Below are 17,985 nucleotides of genomic sequence, written 5' to 3'. Positions count from 1 at the left end.
AAGTCGTTGCTTCAGAATGTTTCTCGCGAGTGGACGTTGCGTCTGTAACCGACTAACCAAAGATACACAAGCTCACGGACGAACATACGAAACGTAGTTTCGTTTCCAAGGGGTTCGACAGGCGGAGGAATGGGCGGTGAATAATTCATCAAATACCAACTACACTTTTAGGGAATAACTCGGTTTACCACGCGTCATCGTGGCTCGTTTTCTCCCTTTTCCTCTTTTTTTTCCTTTTTTTTCCCGTCCACGAATTCATAGTTCGTTAGCGTCTGGTCAAACAGAGCACAGACACGCGGCCAGCATTTGTTTCGAGCAACGAGTTCAGAGGTCGGAAAATGTATGAGATCGATGGATTACACGATGGTGGTTCTGATAGTGACAATCGGAGGTGAGCTTAATAAACGTTTTGGACGAGAATATTTGTTTAAAGGAATACTTCATTCGAAAATGTTTAAACAATATTTATATGTAAACGCACATACAAGTTTTCTAAAGTGTTCGAACGATCTCGTGAACCGCTACATCATCTCTGAGGTCATCAATTGTTTTAGAAAAACTATTCGCAGAAGAACACGCACGCCGATAACGTAAAAAAGAATTAATTTTGCGCCCATCACCGTGGATTCCCGAGTGGAAAAGATCCGAGAAAGAAGAATCCTACAAAGAAGTTGCCGCAAATCGTTTAACGAGGAACGTGTTCACGAATCCTTATCCATGGCTCATTGTACTCGTAAAAACGAATTATACGCGAGCCGATCCAGAACCAGACGTTAATTAACTCGCTCATTAAGAATCAACTCTCTGTATTCTAGAACTGGGTATTTTACTAATCGATGGTCTTAGGATGGGGAATGACACTTATCGAATTCTATTCTCCTACGGAGATTCGATTGTATTTCTAACGTGGCGATTGAAAATTTAGGCTTGGAAGAGCGTTACGAGTTAGAATTTTATGAAACTTTAGGTATAGAAAGAGAAAATTAGTCGTCCAATGAAGTATTTGCTGCTGCGATTTTTTCATTCATCGCTTAGTATTTATTTTTCAAATTACAGTGAAACAGAGTATCGAGAAATCGGTTTAAAGCTTTGATATTGGGCTGGTAACTAAGTGATTGCGAATTTTGTCATTAGGTGACAATAAAAAGCTCAGTTGCCAATTCAATAATTGTATCATGCGCGTGTCACGTGCGCGTGTATCTCATGTCCATGACACTGTGCTTGTTAAATTAACCTTGGGTTACTGATTCACGCGAAGTTACTGATACGCGCGAAGAACAATTAACGACACCAAGGTCATACTATTTCGGACGATGACAAGCTTTTGAATTGACTCCGATTGCTGAACGATCGTACGATACGAAACGACTGCTGCGACGCGATATACGGCCGAAGTGGTGACGATTACGGGCAGCTAACGATGCACTCGTTCGCGAACATGTGTCAATGCTGCTTGGTAATTGAAAGATTCGCACGAGATCGTTCACTGACTGAAACGATGCTTCGCTCTATGAATGTTTGAAGACACTGTCTACGGTTGCAGATCTGGCACAGAACTATCAACCGATCGTCTCGACTGATGAAACGATTCTGTCTCTCCGAGCGGTTGAAGTCGCGTCCACGAGCGTTAGGAGATGTTGATGAACCAGGAAATGCAGATGGGACTGCTCTCTGCAAATGTTCGGAGATTGAAACGGTTCTGTGCTTCACGTCTGGTGGAGAAGACGTTATCGCAGAAGGCAGACTGTGTGAAACTCCTCTTTCTGAAGATTGAGAGAATTAACTATTCTTACTCCACGTCTGGTGCGGAAGATGCTAACGATTCGAAGGCACGTTTTGAGTGATTAGACGAGACTGATTCCCCGACTGATGTTCACGGTTGGGCGATTCGAACGATATTGTCCGATGCTATGTTGAACTCGATCGAGCATCCAACGAAGCCCCAAACGGAGATTCAATCAGCATGAGTCAATAATCATTCAGTGTTCTTCCGTGCGCTCGAAGCGCGGAAAGACTCTTAGCGCGTGAACGTTTTCTTTAAGAAATCCTATTGCATGACAGCGACGTGTTTGATAACGGAACGAAGGAAGTTGTACGAGAAAATTGTACAAATTATATTATCATCGTTAACAATCATTTGGCGTAAAATTGTAAAAGGAACGTCACTAACAACTTCTAACTTAATTTACTAATTTCACTTGTTGGTAAATTATCGTGTAAAAGAGTCGTATTATATGTTGATTGTCATAATCCATAAGATGACAGCGATATTTCAGGTCTTTCTCTTGATTTTCAATGGAATAAACGACCAAAAAAATGTTTTTCTCGTCAAACATTTTTCGCCATTTTTTATCTGATTTTTCGTTAGTCCAATGTTTGCGTCATGTATGTATATTCCGTTTTTTTTTACTACACATGCATGGTATATTTTGATTTTACCGATCGACCTTAATGAGACATCCTTCGTCAGCGAAATTTCAAACTCGACGTACACTATTTCCTTTTTTCCTGTTTTCCACGTCGAAAACGTGGCCTCCGCATGACAGCTGAAACTCTGCAACAAATAGAAAAAGACACAAGCGTCTAATGAGAGACCTGGCGTTTTACTGACATTTGCATTTCAAATCAAATCAAGTAAACGAACCTGACCAGAATCTTGGTTTACCCTCGACGTTCACAAATCCTCTTCAACGTATTCTTATCAACGGTCCCGTTAATTTATATGCGAGATATAAAAAGACGTAAGAATCACTTCATTCAATTTTGAACATATTCTGCAAAAACAGAAAATATTATTACACCGCTGTGCAACGATGTCGTAGGGAACGTAATATGCAAGAGTACACGATATATTCAAAATACACAACACGTATCATAACATTTAAGTAGATGAAATAAACCTTCACCTAAGTCTTACTCTGTGAATTATAACTATGACGTATTTATAGTTGAAGCTACGAATATGTCGTATAATTATCCTGAAAGTTTAAAATCTAAAATTATAATTATGTCTATAAAAATATAAATATGCGTAAATGTTTTACAGTCTGTTTATGAGCAATATTTGAACGCAGCCCATGAAGCGCGCTTTCACAACCAAGTTGTGAATTTGTTAAATTTGATCCCATCCAGCGTTAATCGATCCTCGGCCTCTTCTCCTCATTCTCTCTACATCGAAAAACCGAAAAACGCGGACGAAATTAATGCCGCGTAACATAGTAAATTTCACGACAGCCATGCGAAAGGAACATGGTACTTTTTCGAGAGGGTAACGGTGTAAACGAGATACGCGGGTACAACGAGTAAATGGCCGGTCGCAGCAGGCGTCGACGGTGTCAAAAATATATCGTCGCCGGTCGTTTCTCTTCGCTCGTCGTTGTCTATGCCCGCGTGCATCTGACGGTGAGCAACGCTGAACGCGATAAATACGCGGATCCCGGCTGCCCGTCGACAGAATTAAGGGAAAAAACCCGACGACTTCTCGTTTCTCGTTGCTCGACGTTGCACTTTTACCGAACGGTCTGGCAAGCTTTATCGCGAACGCTCGTTTGTTTAAGCTACATTTAGTTTATTTCGCCGACATCCCGTCCAAAAGAGGGTGAACCGTAACGACCCCCTTAAATTGTCGATGAGTTACGTCGAGTGTAAATGAGTGGATAAATTTCCGTTAATGTTTCCTGTTATTTGGTCGGACGAAATTTACACTCGGTCGGGAATTCGTGATAATTTCGCGCGATTTATATTTCGCGGCGTAACGCTGCTGCGGCGCGTGCCACCCCTGTCGTTCTTAAAAATTTCATTACCAAGCGCAGAGTTAGTTAATTTCGTGTACGAGTTGTTAGTTAGTGGATTGCTAATATTTATGTTTCTATGAGTATAATTAAGAAAGCGTTAGCCAGATAGAAAATTGTTTAATGTATTGAATGTTATAACGCGTACTATACTTTCGGATATTACGTGTAATCTAAATGCATTCGTGCAATTTTGGAATTTATATAAATGCATAAAAATCTGCAATCTGGTTATTATTTATCGTATTTAGTAATACATAATGTTATTAATGTGTAGCATTATCGATAAATTATTATATATCGAAGATAATAAGCACAATGCCGTATTTAAATGTTGTTTAAATATTGTGATAGCGGATGCACGTCCCCTTTTACATAAGTCACTGGACCTTGCTGATTTTCAACATAATCTTCGTTAAAATCGAATAGAATCTTCGAAACATAGTATAATTTAGTTTTCCTTATAACACGGTTAATAAATATGAAGTTATATTAATATATATTAATATATATTAATTAATGGTCAATTAATTCCGGAAGCAAAACTTGAATTACCTGTTGAGAGGCTTAGACGTGGCAGCGTATCACGAGTAAATATGCGAGTTGTATTTCCATATATCTATAGGTTTTTCGTTAATCTTTCATATATTTAGAACTTTTCTCATTCAATTTATATATTGTAGTCCAGAGAAAGAGCTTCTTAAATAAGCAAACAACTACACGGGACTTGCCATAAACATCAATAATTACAAATACGAATTTTAGATCTAAAAAATTAGTTTCATGATATTCTGTTGTTTCATTTTTCGCGTCATAGTATTCTTTTATATACGATTATAAGGAATAGAACGATTCAGGTCTCTTTATCTCTAATTACCTCTAATTATCATTACGTAACATTCTATAAAAAAATAAAAAAGTATCTAAATATCATCGAACAGTAGTGTAATCTCTCTTATCCTGTAGTACAGAGGAAAATGTTCAACGCCAAACGATAGAAGTCGTAACTGCAGTTAATAACGAATGGTCGGTGCAAGATAATGCTTTCCACTGTACAGACAGTCATTTCTGGCCGCCGCGTCCACCCTTTTACTCACCCTTTACTAAAACTCACCCTCGTAGAATTCCCAGCTAGACGACGCAAATTCGCGCTTGGCAAGGAAACAGATTTTTAAAAGACGCGAATTCCCGCAAAACCAGCGTCACCGAGACATCGAAAACCGACCTGTTATAAGTCATAATAAATCGCACGTTATGTAGGTTAACACCAGGTCTGGAAGAATCATTCCGAGAATTTACGGTGAGCTTGTTGCCAAAACCACTGGTGTAAAGAAAGGGAACTCGCAGACATAAAGGAGACGGAGACTTGCGACGATAATGGCCCTCTCAGACGAAGAAGTTAATTTGGGAAAGAGGATTCCGTCGCGGACAAAACGCTTGTAATCCTTAACAAAGGGTGGTCTCAACTTCCCTAGCCTGCGTTGTCCCGAGGATGGTAATCTGCAAAGAGGGAGAACGGTCCCTCCAAGTTGATTCTTCGTTGCTCGTGTTTGACAGTGAGGGAGGTTTGTTATCGACGTATACGGACAACGTTTTAAGAATTCTTGTTTGATTGGAATCAAAGGTGTCAATATATGCATTGCTTTTTGATATTAATATTGATTTAGAGAGGAAGAAATGAACTTTATTGTAAAAATAAATTTCCCTTTTATCGTATAGAACAATGTGTTTATATCTCTATACTGTTCAAGATAATTAAAGGATCATTCTCTATGATTTTTATATTTATTACTTGTAAATTTATTAGTATGTATGCTTTAACTATAATATTTATTATGATTCATTCTCTTGTATTTAATTTCTCATGGTTTTTAGTTTTTATATTTATAAAGCATACGATCAAGCCTTGAAATGAAAATGTATTACACGTGTCGTAGGTATACTACATTTATAATAAATAATTCCCCTTTCTTTCTGCTCTCCTCGAAACAAATGTTTATGCGTTGCTTAAGCTGCTCGTATGGTTTGTTCATTTTTAATAATTATTACGTTACATAAGTGAAAAATCTCTACGTAAATGGAGCAGCTCTTAAAATGCTAACAAATGCATTTATGTATTTTTTCATATCATGAATATTATGAACATTTATGGTGATAATTTTAAAATTTGCTTCGAGTATGGAAATAAACGTGTACGTGTAGGTGTATATTCATGTTATAACGTTAATAAAGATGTACGCGAACGAACAGAGACTCTGCTGTAAATATTTGCCACTTTTGCTTATTTTCTTTTTTTTTTTTCTTTACTTATTTACATTAAATTCCTATATATTTCCAACGCAAATGTAATATTTTCAGCGTGTTTGTACAGTTAAATCAATCATACGTTGTGTGATCGCATGTACATCGTTCGTAAGTTCATCGATTAGACTTGCTCTCCTGTACCGTTAATATATATTTATATATATTTTTCACAAAGGTTGGAAATATAAATTTTATTACTGTATACACTGGTATTTAGAAATTAATTTAGCCAAGTTACAATGCACTATTATATGTACTTACGACGATTATAATCACTGTCACTGTTACATACCCAAAGAATCCTACCTACGATAAATTCCCTGACTTTCGACCGCATCGACCACGAAAGCGCTCGATACTACGCGATACTGCATGATGTTCAAATTCAAAGGCTCTGCCAAGTATGTATTTCTGGTCACGTAGCACGCACGTTCAAAGTAATCATAATTGAAACGCAGTCCAGGCACACAGTCGAGTTAATTAACGGAATATGCGTTTGCGGGACGAAACCGCGAATCAAAATGATTCCTTTCGGAGGTTGCTGGCAGGGACGATTGTTTTGCAAGTTACCGGTCGAACGTTCCACGAAATTGCAGACGGTATTGTGCAACGATGGTACGACAGTTGGTTGGTGGCTAGCCGGTGTGCATAAATTACGAGGAGCCCTACGCTCCGATAATAAATCATGACCGTGGTACCACACGACAGAGAATTCAGTCGGGTCGTCATTGCGTATGGAACAATTTAAGATGGCTGTGTACGTACCGGCCTGATACATATTTTAACCTTTCACAATCGCACGTCGACGCGTCCGCTTGATGATTTATGGTCGCCGTGACGCGGTGAAAAATTCCCTTCGCAGGCTAACCACCGGGCCTTGTAACGGATTTAATTAAAAAAATCGCACAGGCTCGCACGCCTGCACTACCGGATTTCATTGCAACGTATACTATATCCGAATTCGAGAAAAGTTTAGAGCTTTATGTTATTTTGCGGGCTTACAGTTAGCGTGAGGTATATTTGGATAACTAGTGTACTTTTTCGATTGAGACGCTATATAGAATGGAATTATGGTTTGTTTCATAGGGGATGTCTCTGAAAAAGATTAAAAAAAAAGTGATTCTACATGAAAAAATAAGCCAGAAAAACAGAATATAATTTTTTGTTAAGAGGTCTTCCGTAGTTCTAATTGAGGTTAATTTCATCCGAAAGAGTAATTTCAAATAGGTGTCGTCCTAGACCATTTTAAACAATACTTCACCAGACTCGATGTAATCTTTTTCGGAAGGAATAATTTTTTTGGAAAACATTTGCGGGCTAATCAACGAAGAAGCTTAAGTCAAGCTCGTTAAACGCAACATCCTACACCTGTAAGCCGAATCAGCTCATAAAGCTGCGCCCCGGTTACAAATTAGATCTTTAAACTGACAAATTATCTTCCCTATCGGTGCTCGTTCATTCTAACCTGGCCGTTGCACACTCTCTGCCGGATAATGGATGATCTCTGAACGTTGTCCGCGATAGCTGCGTCATTGTTCGATCCTCTACGGCCAGCCTAACCGATGAAACCCTGCTCACGGAGACTCCAGACGTTCGCCCTCGTAAAATTCACCAAATGGAAAAACTTCTCTTAACCTTTTCTCCTGCTCTATGTTCCACGATCTAAGCTGGTAAGAAAGCTCAAGAGGAATTCAATCTGGTTCGTGTGACTAATGAACGCATAAAACGCTCCTCTCTGTCACGTTTCACCTTTCTAACTGGATGTTTCTATTCCAGAGCGAGAGGGAAGGGGTTGAAATTCGAGCGAAGGACGAAGGGAAAACTCGACTTGGCAAATCTTTCGAGCTAATTCGTTTTTAGGACAGAATGTAACGTTAGAATTCTGGTCTTCATTCCCCTGTGATATTCCGTCGAGTTTCTCCCTCGTCTTCTTTTTCCTCTCCTTACCCTTATTCGCTCTCTGGTTTAATCTTGTCCTCGACAGCGACTGCGTCCTTTCACTTTTAAATAATTTCTATAGTAGTTTGTGGATCAGACCGATTGTTGAAATGCAAAGAACAGCGTCCCCAGTACCTAATGGCTTTGGAATTATTACAAATGGTATAAGAAGCTTCTGGTAATAAGGAAAGATTACGAAGTCGTAAATATGTTGATTTTATATAAACGAATGATAACGCTATTTTGGAAAATATGACTAGAGGACGATGAGTAGCCCCTTGAAGGATATTTATAAGCGATTTACTGATCTTTTACAAAGGATCCTCGTGTGCAACGTTAATGGCCGACGATATAAACTTTGATACAAGTAGAATTAATACGGTAGTCGTGCGTAGAAATTGCAAAGGGCGGCTCTTTAAAAGGGTCAAAGCCCAAGTATAAAAAGGCCAAGCGAAGAAGTCACGAAGTTTCGAAACTACGAGTACCTTTTATGTTAGATTCCTTAGGAAGAAATGCAATTTAAAGGTCATTCGAAAAGACCGATTTCCGAGTTCGTTTGATGTTCTTTTGAAACTCGTTATTTCACAATTCGCCGAACAATCTTTATACAAGCTATACTCCTGTATTATTCATTTACCACATCTTTATAGAAATTATTCGCGCTTAACCGAAGTTATTTTTCTAAAGAAGAAAATATTATCTACGTGCTTTAATTCGATTTATTTCAGAAGATTTATTCTACTAGATTTCGCCATTCTTCCTTCAAAGATAATATTTAAGAAAGGAAGTTTCCATTAAAAATGCGTAGATTCGTTAGATTTATTTCCGAATGTTGCGGCATATTTCGAGCAATGAAAATCGATCTCATACGTTTTAATAAAAACATTTGTATGTAACGTACAGAAAGCAGGACAAATGTATCAAATAACGTAGACACATTTGGGTCTTTCACACGATATAAAAAAATCCGCGATGTTTGATTAAAGATAAATTAAAAACACGTTCACAATTAAAATTGATTAAAAATCTTCTACTCATACATATACATATACAAATACGTACAAATGCGCGACATTCTATTCTACGCAGATGCGATTCAGTTCTATTTTACATTTTAATAACGCGAACTTTCTGCTTCAGAGAGTCTGATATATATATTCCGTCGAAAAAGATCTCTGGCCATATTTATGACGTTTCTATACATTTTCTCTGCTTCTTTCATAAACGAACTGCTCATTAGCGTTCTCAATAATTCAAACTATGAGTCAATAATGAGAAGCTTAAATCAGTAGTCGAGTTTTCAGAAACCAAATAGCTCGGCTTTACTTTTTGTCAGTTTCTCGATTTCATTAGATAAATAGACGATTAATGTTCAATTCTCGAGAAACAAGTGATTTACGTACTTCCATAAGTCTTTTGCTATAAGATGATGACATAGAACACAGTAAGTTTCAAGGTAAATTTAAAAAAATAGTATTTGCAACATCACCACTTTCTTCTAATTTTCAACTTATATAATTCATCAATGTATCATAGCTTCTAAATATCTCGATTAGTATTTACTACTTTCTTATCCAATCAGGAGACTATAGATTGAAATTGAAATTTTTCAACTACTCCACATTGAAATACTTCCTTTTAACCATCAACAGATATAACAAAGATAAAACAAATGTATCGAAATGGAATTATATTTTTTCCCTGTATCTCACATTTTACGATCGATCTTAAATTTTATGTCTAAATATAATCACATAAGCGACAGTCGCACCTCCTTACGGCATTAATTGTTAAGAATTTTGCCGAAATAATGGTATAGGAACACTAAGTTTACACTTAGAATTTGTATTGTTAGAATTTAATCTTGGAATTAAGATTAATAATCTGTGGAAGACACAATGTTTGTGTTGAAACAATATAATGTGATATTTATTAAACAATTATTACAGGAATTATAAGTTTGTGTTCTGGAATGTGGACAGTTGGCTAGTTATTCACAGACTGCTGGCTTAGTGACACGTGGCCTTTGAAAAGGTTTAGAACCCCACTCTCTATGCAGTAATGAGTGTGACCTGTGCGGATGTCTGTGTGCCGTCACATGTGCCACAGAACCTTCTAGTAACTTCTCGACGTGCCCATCTAGAATGTTCCATCCATATCCTTACGCTTCTTCACGTGCACGTGCTAGCCGCCGCGGTACATCTCACGAACGCACGCTAGTGAGGATAGCGCTGAGCAGCGAAGGGAAGAATCCGTACGATCAATCACCTCATCTGTATGCGATTAATATCGTTGTATTCCAACATGTATTAAAATAGTTATATATTTATTTGATAAACAATTTCAAAGATATTCATCGATACATACTTGCACGCGTCTCAGCACTTTCTTTGTCTCATCTTCTTCCATACCAGGCTGTTAACTGAACAGATGCCGCGCACACACATACTGCCACACACTCACATTCACATACGTGTGTCACTACTACGCAGTTAATCAAGTCTAGCACACAAGATTATACATATCTCAATATTAATATAATTGTAAGATATAGTATACAGCACACATGGCGCATACGTACAAATATTCTACAAGTGCTGGAATATTGCCGTGAGTTACCCTACTTCTCGAGAGAAGCTTCCAAATGCCCGGATACTTTTCAGCGATACTGTATGGCGAACGATACGCGAAAAGCATGGTCTCATGTACTCGAAAAATTACGAACGCATCGGTGAATACGTAATAAAAGGGGCAAAGTCTGACAAGGGTGCGCGTTACTGGCGTAGAGAACCTTTCACAATGGTTACCGGTAGAATCGTTCCCGGCTCTTTTGTATATTAGCTGCAATTTTGCGGCCTTGCGAGATCAAACGGGTTAACCTTGCCGCGAGCAACGCGTAATCTGACTTCAAAGTGGCCGGAAGTATGCGTTTCGTTGGCAGCGTTAGTTTCTGTACGCGCTGCATATATTGAAACCAGAAATGTTCGAAATATATAGGCGTGCAGGGAGAATGGCAGTTGAAGAGGAAACGGAGAAAGAATCCACGAATTCGTTTACTACGACGATAAGGGAAATTCGACAAGAAACTCGGTCGTCCTTGCGTTTTCTACTCCGACCAAGTTTCTTTCGTCTGATTATAAAAGTTCGTGGAAAGAAATCTTTCGAACGAACGGACAGCGAACATGGTTGAAAGAATCGCGTACGGACGACACTTGTTCCATGCTCTTGATAACTAAAGACGCGAATTTTTTCAGTTTGCTTCTTTGAACAACGCTTTCTTTGTTTGCACTTTATCATGAAGTTCAGTTTATACGGGACAAATGTCGTTTTGATAGAGCAGTTATGGTTGAATCCGACAGTCATGATGTCTTTTCACAGGACATCGTAGTCTCTATACATTAGAATTATTTATTGTTTCGTCGACTATTCGCGGAGAGACGCGATCTCAAGGAGCGCGTCAACGAGAGTCGTAAATACCCGTTACGATATACAATCGACGCCACGAAACTGATCGACCCCCTATTTCGGTTAGGATAATAGAGATGATCGAAATAATTATAACGCTGAGGTAACAGGTCATAACGTACTTTTTATTCCAACAACAATTATAGACAAGATGATTACGCTCGTTGCGTATATATACAGGGTGGTTGGTAACTGGTAGTACAAGCGGAAAGGCGGTGATTCTACGCGAAAAAAGAAGTCGAAAATATAGGATAAAAATTTTTCGTTTGAGGCTTTGTTTTCGATAAAATCGACTTTGAATTTTCGCTCGGTACGCGTGCGGTACGTTATAACGGATCTCACTGTAGATCGTTGTCTCGATGGAAAAATTAAAAAAAAATTTTTATTCTATATTTTCGACTTCTTTTTTCGCGAAAAATCAGCCCCTTGTACTACCAGTTACCAACCACCCTGTATAAATGTTAATTAGTATATGCTGACTGAGTTAAAGTAGTGAACCTCGTGCAGAGATGTTGACTGATCTGTAGTCGCAGATCCAGTGAAGTTCGGTCACGATGCTGTCGCAGAGGAAAACTCTTGCTGGGTGTTGGTGGCCCCACCATCGGTCGCTTGCGGGTGAAAATCCCGGGAAACATAGGACAACCTACGTTTCCCCTCTTTTTACCTGATGGAGCAATAACCATAAGGAACAGTTTGAGTCGAAGGTGTTTCATACCACTTAACGGTCTTAACGGTCAAATCGAATTGCTGAGTTTTACGACAGTTCCTTATGATTATTACGGTCCAACTAATTTTGTTGTAGCAAGTGGCGGCCTCGAGGGACAGATTCCGGGCTACGCAGTGTCACCGGACGAAACATTTATACTTTATAGATTAGAATTTGCTATACGTATATTTTGATACTCGATAATCTAATCTGTCGGTAATTTATTCGTTCCTCGAATCGCAATATTCTTTTTCCTACGGTAGTATCCGATCTATCGATCGATGCAAATGTTGGATACTGAATTTGAAACAATTGTAACAGAGAGCGGAAGTTTGGAAGGATACACAGAGAGAAGTTAAAGGGTACAGGTACAAATCATACGGAACGTTATCATTTGCCTTGCCCGAGTGTTAGCGCTGTTCTCTTTATTAAAGGACGCAATTCGTTTTGCTGTGGTTCGCGCAAGTAGCGGCCACAACCCGCGATTCTGGTGATTTATTATCCCGAAGAGCGGATTCGGTTTTGCACCGGACAGAAGGCACGTTCGCTTAACACACAACCCATTAAGTAAGTAACGGTGGCCTGACGCAAAACCTGTCACGACTACTGCCCTATGTTGGAACGTATTCCCTTCTGTAACATTAACGATTGATATTGTACGTAAAGTCGTGCACGTAAAAATTGCGACCTACATTTTTATCAGCCGCAAGTGGAGTACGTGTGTACCGAAAACTTTTCGCTATATTAGCTGCACGACACAGATTCTAACTGATGCGACAAATAATCGATCGGATGTACTCTGACGTTCATTCGTATCAGAACATCTCACGCTTTCGTGTCAAATGTGATAATTTGATCGACCATGATTGAGAATAATTTTACTTTCTGTGAGTATACTAATATCTGTTAACGACTATGTGTATTATTGTTCGTAATTATATGGGCACTTTGCTCGATTTATATCAACAGAATAAATAAATATATGTGTTTGAATTTCGCGCAAGCACAAAGATATCCATAGTCGAAGAATCTCAACCGATCTATCGAACAGTGTTTCTCCCAAGCAAAAGGACCATGCTCGAATGCAATCCAAGAATTTCAATCTGCAGATGCATTCCTCCCGTACCGAACGACCCAAAGGGGAAGCACATTTATTCTCCGACTATCTTCTCTTGGAAGAATGTAATTAATCTCAGGATCGATGTGTCACAATGTCAGAATCGTGGGAAAACATCTGTGCATGCGGTTTTTCTCAAGTGAAAGGCGTGTCTTGGTAGTGAAGGCGATTAATTATGCAGGTGCATCGTGGTCAGCAAGTAGTACTGGTAAATGAAAAATCCACTGAAGCCAGACGTTTATCCCTCGCACAAGCAAGTAAAGCTGAATCGATTGGCAATCGAATTAATAGCTTCGACCTGGTCGTGTGGCTTGCTGCACACGTACACGTGTACGTTATGCATCAGCTAGGGGATAGCGAACGTGTGTGCACACTATTAAACGTGAAAGACCGCACGTTGGAATCGGCTCTTAAAAGGAAAAGTAGAAAACCAGGGACAAGAAGAGGAATGAAAACTCGGGCTTTCTGGCTTCCTTTGAAATAGAAAGTAGCGTGAACGAGAGAAAAGGGAAGAGAGAAACTCGTGCGACAATTCCTGATACAATTTAAGAGCAGTACCGTCGTTGTATTTCTTTATAGTTATGTTTTAATTACGCTAATCTTTCAATGATATCCATTTCGAGAGATTCTAATAAAATTGTCGTCGATTGATTTAGTTCGATACATTCTTATGTATTGTAGATTTCAACTTCTTTTTAGATACATAAGATATACAATGTAACAGACTTTTGTGGTAGAAAGTACTTTCTTTCATTTTTTATAAATATTTTCCTTAATGCTATAGTCTATGTATTCAGATAATTCAATTCATTTGACTAAAAATGGATCTTCGACGAGGTACTTTTTAGGCTACAGACTTCTACCGCGTAACGACATTTTTATAATTCTACAATTATATGTCAAATATCACGATCAACCCATTTGTACAATTTGTAAAGTTCCTTCGCAAATCCTCGTTTCAGTATCATTTTGTAACTTTGTAAGCTTATACCGTGACGGAAGAGAATTTATTAACGTCGATGATTTGTAGATCGTAAAATTTTGTTAATGGTATTAACTCAACTGCGTAAGAGGGTCCAGAAGAATTAAAAGGTTCACCGACCTTATCGAGGTAACCGCAATTAGCTTCCCGAACAGGTATCGCGGCGCAACAATGTTCGGTCCGGCGCAGACCGATAAATACCGATTATCAACGGACGAATAGCCTCTGTACCAGTTGGCTGGTGCTCGTTCGCTTCAATTTCAGCCCCGAGGAAAAATTCTCCAGCGAGAAATATCGGTGGCATGACCAACGGTAATTCTACGGCGATCTCGTGGCGGACCGGAAGCCGGAGCAAACTTTAAGAGCGGTTGATTCGCCAGAGTTTAACGGAGTTTCGTTCTTCTTTCGATGAATGCGGTCCGCCCGCAGCCGTCGAAATTGTTCACTTCGAGTGGTCGAACGAGAGAAGCCTGGTTGAACAGCGGCGCGAGCCATGGCCGCTGATTTTACGAGCTCTTCGAGTGCCACCGCCAACTTTCCACGACGTGTAAGAATGGGGTTGGTTAAATTACGCGAAAGGTGAGGATCGCGGGAAGGTAAAACTGGCGAATGAATATTTTCGGTAGATCGTTGGTGGTCATAGGTGAATTGAGATGGTTATATATGACGATTTTCATTATTCTCACCATCGGTGGATTAATTAGAATAGTTTTTGTCACAAACGATACGATTTCGAACATAGACCTCGAGCGATAAAGTTAGATTATATTAAGAATTAATAAGTTTGCGAATTTTTACGTATAATTATATAAAATTTACGAAAGAAAATATTTTTATTAAAATGTTCATTACATACAAGGGGATTTATATATTTGAAAGACCTTGTGCCTCCATTTTTCATCTTGTTTCGAAGACAGGCAGTGAATATCACCGGAGAATTTTGAAACACGATCATTTCTTGATACCTTGCCACGTTTAGAAACTCGAATAAAGAGCTTCTGCGTTGTTTTCGGTTTCTTTTTCATTCAAACGCCATCGTTACGAGCATGCAGCTCGTATACCATAAATCAAGTACGTCACTGTAAATAACGAAGCGAATGACGCGACTACAAAATCATCGTTAATAAGCTTGCGTTTTACATTAATTTTCCGCCTTGAATCTTCTTTGTATATCCACTCTTAATCGAAGAATTTGTCTTTTCTTTTGAAATCTACTCAACACTGCTCAAAAATACGTAGCTCAAACGAAAATCATACCATTGTCTGAAGCATACCAAGGAGTTTTGAACAAGAGGAAAATTGACAACAAGAGAGAGAGAGAGAGAGAGAGAGAGAGAGAGCAAGTACATTTCTCCAGCTCGATATTTCAGCATGACCAGGCGTGCTGCCGTTAAAATTAGATAGCGCCAGCTCCGTTACCTCGTATCAATGTAGCGCACGCCCTCGTAGAATCGAACGGGATATTAGTTTGCAATCAGTTCGAAACATCGTTCCGTTGTCGGGTATCCGGTATCCACCTTGGTCGAAGTTTCTCGAATCAAGTATAGACGGTGCACGTAGGAACAGAGAGACAGGAGCGTGAGAGATCCCGGAAGACCTTGTTAGGAGCAAGTTTAAATGCTTTCAAGGTGTCGGTGCTGACCCAGTTCGCACGTGAGGCGACATTGGTCTAGGAGACTGTATAGAAGCACATCGGTTACTATCTTCCAAAATGTTTCGGTGTTAGTTACGCGAAGACGAGCACAGTGTTCAACGAGTTAGAAGCGTTGTCATCCTGTTTTTCTTTGCAAATGGAAATTCTGTCGAACGTTCATGAACGTGTGTGATGGAACGTTCATGTTCGTTAATTCGAACGAGCACTGGACGTAATTACGACGATTAATTAAGGTGCAATTGATTAATTTGATGAAATAATTTGGGGTCTGGTTATACCGATTCGGTGCATTATCATAAGTTGATTGTACATATATACATATGTATACCGGTGAAGAAAGTCTCGCCAGCTCAACATTGGAATTAAAGTATGAAACTTGCATCAAGGAAATTCAAAGTATATACACCGATAAGCATATAAATAGTGATAGTTTGTTTTTGTAACTAATAACGTTTACATAATTCTAAATTAATATTATTGTAATACATATGAAATGATATTTCCGCAATAATGAATATTGGAACAGTATGTATAATGTATATTTGAAGAAAAAATAATTTCAATTCTATAATACAGAGGCAAAGACAAGTATTTATCTATATATTTTTAAAGAAGTATTGAAATAGGATTGGATCCAACATTTATATAACATTTTTCTATTATTTATACTTGTAGAGTATATTAACAAAATCTGATTGGAAAAATAATATGGGACACTCTATAATCCTTAAAAAAGAACGTCAAACCGATTCACAAATTACAAAGGAACTATCATAAATCCATTTAATACATTTTCCATGAAAAACCAATATTTCTTCCACCCATTTCCCATACATAAACGTTAATTTCGCGTCGCACATGCACAATTTTCGCAGGGTCATTTTTTGCCCATAAATAACGCGACGTGTTGCGAGCAAACACAATGAATCGTCGCGCAACTAAATTCCAAACGCGAAGTACGCGATTCACCGATCCAGCATCTCTCTCTCTCTCTCTCTCGAAATACTTGGTGGGATAGTTAGAAGAGAAACGTGGCCTAGAGGCACGCGAACAGCTCGTTATTATTAATTAAAATTCCACGTGGTGGCTGCCGCAATCGAGAATACAAAGTTTCCACCGCTTGATCTTGCCTGTAGCTTTTTTCCTCGCTCCGAACTCTAAGGAAAACTTTGCCACTGATTAACAAGTTCTCCAGTCTCTATCGGAAAACACGAACACGATCGTAACTGGATTATATGGAACATTTATATTCTACGTTCATTAATGAAGCGGAATAGTTTAATATTCTTTTTTTCCTTTCTTTTTTTTTTTTTTTTTTGATCTCGTAATTAAACTGCGAATGTTTAATAAATTTCTTCGTCCTTTTAGCTAAACTTTTTGCTATTTTCTTAAAATTCTTCGCATACCACAGTTACCATCGACTAAATTCCAATCAATGGAGCGAATTGTTAAATTGCTAGCGCTTCGAATCGAAACTCGTTTTTCTCCTGTTCCTGGTTGAAGAAGGATAACCAGTTTCTCCATTGTTCGTAAAATTCTTGTTGCTTCGATGAGATTTACCTCGCCGTTGTCTAAGTATCATCATATTTCCCTGGGCGCTCGAATCCCGCATGAAAAAGTGTCGGGCGAGATTGTGCGACGTTATCGTTCGTGAAAAAGTAATTGTAGGTGAGAGGAAGGGAAAAGAGAGGGCGGAAGATGCTTTCAACGTGAAAGACCCGAGACTGGACCGAGCAGAGCAATCGGCTGAGAACAGCCTTACAGCTCTTTGTCGAGCAACACCTGGCTAATCAAGAGTGCATCGAGGTTTTTATATTCGTAATCTACAGGAGTCGACTGAAAACCTGTAAGCGAAAGCCGGGATTTCGATATCGAGGAAGAAAAGGAAAATACGAAGCTTGGATGCTTGAAACGTAAAACGTGGATTAAAGAAATAAGGAAGTTATTTGTAGTAGTGCACGAAATATCAGATCGAATGTTAATTTCTAGCAACTCGCACAACTGGTTTATATTTCCTATGGGTATGTG

General features: G+C 38.7%; 2 long non-coding RNA genes across 5 annotated transcripts in view; one reads left to right on the top strand and one right to left on the bottom strand.

Annotated features, from left to right (window-relative positions):
• LOC117233447 overlaps positions 1-6,044 on the top strand; it is a 29,200-nt gene extending 23,156 nt beyond the window's left edge. For all 4 annotated transcript variants that reach the window (XR_004493315.1, XR_004493317.1, XR_004493318.1 and 1 more), the window contains one exon: positions 5,052-6,044. This is a non-coding gene — a long non-coding RNA (uncharacterized LOC117233447). The remainder of the gene's footprint in view (positions 1-5,051) is intronic.
• LOC117233448 lies at positions 2,509-7,085 on the bottom strand. Its single transcript, XR_004493319.1, has 3 exons — positions 6,402-7,085; positions 2,645-2,774; positions 2,509-2,554 (listed from the first exon to the last, which is right to left on the bottom strand). It is a non-coding gene; the product is annotated as an uncharacterized LOC117233448 (long non-coding RNA).
• Positions 7,086-17,985: the final 10,900 nt, after the last annotated feature.

The sequence above is a fragment of the Bombus vosnesenskii genome, unplaced genomic scaffold (genome assembly GCF_011952255.1).
Source record: "Bombus vosnesenskii isolate JDL3184/JDL3185 unplaced genomic scaffold, Bvos_JDL3184-5_v1.1 scf7180000013295, whole genome shotgun sequence".
In the NCBI taxonomy this organism is placed as follows: domain Eukaryota; kingdom Metazoa; phylum Arthropoda; class Insecta; order Hymenoptera; family Apidae; genus Bombus; species Bombus vosnesenskii.
This window is presented reverse-complemented; position numbering and strand designations above follow the sequence as displayed.